Genomic DNA, 6,309 nt, shown 5'->3' with positions numbered 1-6,309 from the left:
ACAATACAGTACTTAGTGCAACCAGAGCAAAACCTTTTTATTGCACCTATGGTTTCCATCCTAGGGCCTTGTCTACTATTCTTTGTAAGACTTCGCCTGTTCCTGCAGTCACTTCTTTTGCACGACGAATCTGCCAAATCCAAAGCCTAATCCATACCACTCTTTTAGCTTCTAAACAAGCAATGAAACGGGATTGTCAACGGCAGAAGGCACCCTCATATCAAGCAGGACACAAAGTGTGGCTTTTCTCCAGATTTCTACCCTCTCGGTTTTCTCTAAATAAATTCAAACCTCGTTTTTATGGACCCTTTCAGATATTGCAAGTGTTGAATCCTGTTGCTGTTCGACTAAGGTTGCCTCATACCTGGAGAGTTCATCCTGTTTTTCACGTGTCACAGTTAAAACCTTTCATTCCTGATCCGTGCAACAGACATTTTCAACGACCTCCTCCTCTTTCAGTGGAAGGCCATCCTGAATATGAAGTGCAGGAAATCTGTGATTCCTGATTTTCTCGGAACAAACTGCAGTTTTTGATTCACTGGAAGGGTTATCCCCTCAGTGACTGCTCTTGGGAGATGCCTCCTCCGTCCATGCCCCCCAATTGGTCCACCTTTTTTATTCCCCTTACCCTGCCAAACCTGGGGCCTCGGGGAGGAGACCTACTGTGACGCCACGCTTAACCACGGCATCTCTTTTTCTGACCGCGGTCGGACCGCGACTCCGATTATCGGAGCGCCGTCCTCTGCGTTTTTGTCCAGCTTTTACAACGCATTCCAGGAAGCATTTTTTATGCTCCCTGTCGCATTGTCCTTACCTATTTTTGTAATATTTCTATTGCCTGTCGGTGGTGGATTCCTTTGCTTTTCTTTTTCTTCTTTTCTACTGTTTTCCGTCCACTTGTCTTTTTTCCTTTTTTCCTGGTTTCCATGCTGTCTTCTTGCAGGGTTCCATGTTGTCTTCTTCGGTTCCTTTATCCCACCATGCCTTTTTTCCTTATACTGCTACTGTTTTCCCATTCTTTTCTAAGGGCTTTTCACAATCCAAGATGGTGTTGTTTCTCTTTCCTGTGTTGTCACTTCCTATCTTCCACTACATAAGGCACTCAGTCCTGATCTGCTTTGCGTTGCAAACACTTCCTCTTGGTGGTGTATTTTCTCCAGTTCCTGTTGCTCTGACTGTGATTTTTTCCTTTTTTTCCTTTTTTCAGTCCTGTTTTTTCTTCTTTTTCAGGGGTTCCTGTTTTGGATTTTTTTCCCATATTTTTATTTTTTTTACTCTGGGACTCCTTCTGGAGGGTATGGTCTGCTTAAGCGTTTCCTGTCAAGCAGCACCGTGGCTACTAGAAAGGGTCACCCCTATTTTGGTCTATCCAGAACTAGCAGAAGACCGGGTGCTTTTTTAAATCCTTCAGTCAAAGGTGAGAAGCATTGTGCAGATGGTGACAGGGGATTGCACAATGAGATTTTGTAACTGCAGACTCCACTAACTAATAGTGATTTTTATGGCCTCCCAATTAGGAAATCACAATTTTGGAAATTGCAAAATTGTGATTTCCTAATAGAAAATCAAGGACATAGAAAAAGGCACATTCTGGATGCAGAATTATGTTGTTAGACCAGGAAGTTAAGAAATACAGGGTGTGACCACAACTCAGAAACCTAGGAAGGTGTTGGAAGGAAGGTGTTCACCTGTGTCATCACTGGTTGTAGTATAACTGTGCTTGAACCACACCATGTCCAAGGAAAATTGAAGCAAGAAGCAAAAGGTCAACTAGCTGGACCTTCTCACAGAAGAATGTGTGGCACACATGGAGCAGCTATTTGAGAAGGCCTCATTTACTGTTCCTGAGAGCCAGAAGACTAAGATATGGAACAGCATCTTGGAGAAGGTGAACTCCTTTGGTGTCACACAGAGTACCACAGCAGAGATCAGAAAATGCTGGTATGACCTGAGATCATGCACAAAGGAGAAGATAGCCAACAGGATGTCTGAGGGTCGTGGCACGGGTGGAGGACCCTCAAAACAACCCACTCCCACTTCGATGGAGACACTAATAGAGGGGGACACTGGAACCAGAGCATGTGGTGGGAATGTCAAACAGAGACACCAACCAGCTAGGGTAAGTCAACTCATCTTTACTTACTTAAAATTACATAATGTTTGTTGTTTTTCAAATAAAACATCAAAGCAAAAAAAGTCCATTGAGATGCTTGCTCTACCTTTGCAATGCATCATGGGAGTCATGGTAGCCAAAGTTGTGTGCTGTACTGTGTGCTGATGACTCGACTATACATATAAACATGTCACAAACACATGAATCACAGTTACAACAATAGTGTGAACAGACATTAACCATTTATTTACACTAACTATATAGATGCATTTCCACAGATCTGACCCAGGACGAGGATATGAGGCCAAATAAGCTACTCACACACATGTGGAAATGGAGGACAGCACATAACCAACTCCTATGCTCATCATTGCAACTGGCAGCAGAGCAACCATTGAACCACTATGAGAGTTAGTGGATGGTGAAGAAGGACAATCCCAAATCAGGGACACAACTGCATCTTTGGGCAGGCCACAACAACACCATAAAAGCCAACCAGCAACAGTTCACAATGACAATGTGTCAGAAGACAAGGCAGACAGTTCTCCTATGTTGGGTGGCCTGGAGATGTCTCATCTCCGCACAGCGATTGAAACCAAACAAATCAGGACTGTCAATAGGAATCTGCTAAGCATGTTCAGGTCAATGCAGCAATTTAGGAAAGGGCACTGGATTGCTACCATAGAGAAGGAGCAACACCTGCAAAGACACAGGCACAGGCAGTATCTGGCCTGCTTTGATGCCTTCTGTAGTGACGGGACTGACACGTTGTTTGAAGTAATTCATAAGATTTATTTCCATTGAACAAGAGCGTCTCCTTCCTTGTTTCCCAGTCACATCCAACTGCCAACTCCCCCGATTCCACCCCGCTCACCCGTACGCATTCCAGCTCACTCGCACACATTCCATTCCGAACTCAACTAGCACCATGACAACATAACACATCTCCTTCCTTTCTGAAAAAGAAAACTTACAACACTAAAACAAATTTGCTGAAGCAAAATCAATGCTCAGAGAAAAGAAAAAAAAAAGAAAAAGAAATGTACACAACATTAACAAGAGTGGTATAACAATGGATTCATTTGAGTTGAACATAGTCTTCCAAGTAGCGAGGTGGTTTGTGAGCTCTTTGAATCCAACAGTACATGTTCACCTCTGGAGTGCAATCACCAGGATTACTGTCACATCTTTGAGAAAGATTGCTACCAGAATGATCATTGGCAACTCTCCTCTTGGACGCACAGCCCAATTCTTCATCACTCATCATCATAAAATGATTGCCACTCGACACATCACGCAACAGTTTCACATCTCTAACGCTCCCTTTTTGATATAATGCTACTCTCCGTTTATTCCATTTGTTTCCATTCTCTAGCAATACATTATCTTTACATGCTTGACTGACTTTAAATGGACCTATAAATTTCGAAAGACCACCAGATAACCTTCCTCGTTTGATTTTAACCCAATCCCCTTCGACTATATCACTTTTTTTTTAAATGTCATTCCTAGTTTCAACAGACTTGGGGTTATTATATAACATCCAAGCAGGAGTTAATTTCGAACCTGGTTTCCTGCCTCTCATCATTTCAAACGGAGAACAACCTGTTGCTTTGTTAATGGTGGTGCGATGAGCCCACACCATATCTTCCACCATTTCCGTTACATCTTTCTCACTTTGAATGGCCATAAGAATGGTACCTTTCACCAAACAATTTATTCTCTCAACCATACCATTGGCACGAGGATTGTATAAGGCAGTGCGGTGATGAATAATTCCCTGACTGTCAAGAAACTCCCTCATCTCTCTTGAAGTAAGTTGGGTTCCATTGTCAGTTATCAAAATATGTGGAAGACCCTCTTCAAGAAAAACACCGTTTAGGGTATCAATGGTCCTTCTCGTTGTGATATCACGCAGAAATTTGACTATGATCCATCTTGAATGAATATCAACCATGACTAAAGCATTTTGAAAATTGTTCCTTATACCCTGAATAGGACCAATGAAATCTAAGCAAACAGTACTCCATGTTGAACCTGGATCTTCTATGTGTCCACACACACTCGTGGCTCCAGTTTTTAATCTCTTTTCACTTTCTTTGCATACCTCACAATCCTCCACCCATTGAGAAATCAAATCATCCATACCAGGCCACCAAAAAGTCTCTCTAACTCTTTTCTTTGTCAAAGTCTGTCCCAGATGACCCTCATGAGCTAATGCAAAAATCTTCCTTCTAATACCCTCTGGAGGTACAAATTTGTCATTCCTCATTAAGAGCTTTCCATTGGTTAATGTAAATTCATCGATTAATTTCACATAGGGTCGCACTGCTAGACTGACTGCACTCTCTCTCTTTTTTCCCTTTAAAACCATACATACAACTTCACTCTATATTGTATCCTTCTCCATACATCACTCCCAGTCTTCAACCTCAAAGGTACCAGCTCCACAGACTACTACATCAGACAACCAAGCTACTGCACCTTCCTCATCTTCACAAACCATATGTCTATCATTGACAGCTTCACATTCCAACGGTAATCTAGATAAGCAGTCCGCCTGGGAATTTCTCCAACCTGGAATGTGTTCAATCACAAATTTATACTCCTGTAACTTAGAGGCTAGTCTAGCCAACCTGGCAGAGCCCTTAGCAGCCCCGCCTGGACTTAAGATTTTTAGTAGGGGTTTGTGATCAGATCGCAATGTAAATGTTATGCCCCATAAAAAGGTTCTAAAATGCTCTACAGACCAAGTAGCAGCTAGCGCCTCACGCTCAATCACCGAATAATTACGTTCACTCTCTGTCAGTGAGCGCGAAGCAAAAGCTACTGTTACTTCCTTCTTCCCCTGCACTTGCGACAACACTGCTCCTACGCCACATGCACTGGCATCTACAGTTAAAAATGTCTTGCGGAGTGTGTCAAACGGTGTCAATATACCTGCATTACAAATTTCTTGTTTCACCATATCAAATGCTTCCTGTTGCTCAAGTTCCCAATTAAAACCAACTCCTTTACGCAACAGTTTCTGCAGGCACTCTGTTTTCATTGCAAAATTTTCTATGAATTTGCTGTAGTATTCAATGAGCCCCATAAAAGAACGCAATTGTTCTTTGTCAGATGGAACAGATACAGACTTAATAGCCTTTAATAAGACTTCTTTGGGTTTAACACCTTCGCCAGAAATCATGTGGCCCAAATATTCAATTTCTTCAGCTAAAAATTTACATTTATCCTTCCTCAGTGTTAACCCTGCTTTTCTGAGTATGCACAACACATCTTTGAGGACCGAATTGTGCTCAGTTTCCATTTGATCAAAAACCAAGATATCATCCTGAAAAAATACTACGTTTCGTGACCCTCTAAAGATATGTGACATCGCTCGTTGGAAAACACTGGCGGCTGAAGACAGTCCAAAAGGCATTCTAGTAAATTGGAAAGTGCCTTCCATAGTTATGAATGCTGGAAACTGCCTGGAGTCTTCATGCAACCTAATCTGATGGTATGCACTCTTGAGATCTAACTTAGAGAAGAATTTACCTCCCTTAAGCAATAACAGAAGTTCATTTATGTTTGGTAAAGGAAACACATCAGTCACCACAAATTGGTTCACACTTCTCAAATCCACACAGAAACGAAGTTTTCCATCACATTTCTTGGTTATAACAACCAGAGAAATCCAGAAAGACGCCTCTACTGGCTCGATGATACCCTCTTTCATGTCATCTAACATTTTCTTCACTTCACTCCTAACTACTATAGGTACCTTTCTAACTTGGTGCTTCACAGGTACTGCTCCTTTTTGTAAAATTATTTTGAGAACATAACCTTTCAACTCACCCAACCTTTCACTAAAAACATCTTTCGCATCACTTAAAATTTCATCTAGGCTGGCATCACTCACCATTAACACCTTCTCAGCAGAATGAGGATCAATAACAATATGTAAGTCATATTGATGAGCCCAACCCAATATGGGAGGACCGCTATCAGCTACATATACTTTCCCTTCAATGCTCCTTGACTTAAAGAGAATGGGTGAGACAAAATATCCTAAAACGTTGATCTTAGCTCCTTGATATCCTCTTGGGTTGATATCTTTGGGTAACAACGGCACCTCAGACCAGTTCTCCATCCACATTGATTTTGGTACAATAGTATACAATGAGCCTGAATCTACCATCAACTCAACATTT

This window comes from Pleurodeles waltl, chromosome 2_1 (assembly GCF_031143425.1).
Source record: "Pleurodeles waltl isolate 20211129_DDA chromosome 2_1, aPleWal1.hap1.20221129, whole genome shotgun sequence".
NCBI classification, from domain to species: Eukaryota; Metazoa; Chordata; class Amphibia; order Caudata; family Salamandridae; genus Pleurodeles; species Pleurodeles waltl.
Note: the sequence above shows the minus strand (reverse complement) of the source record.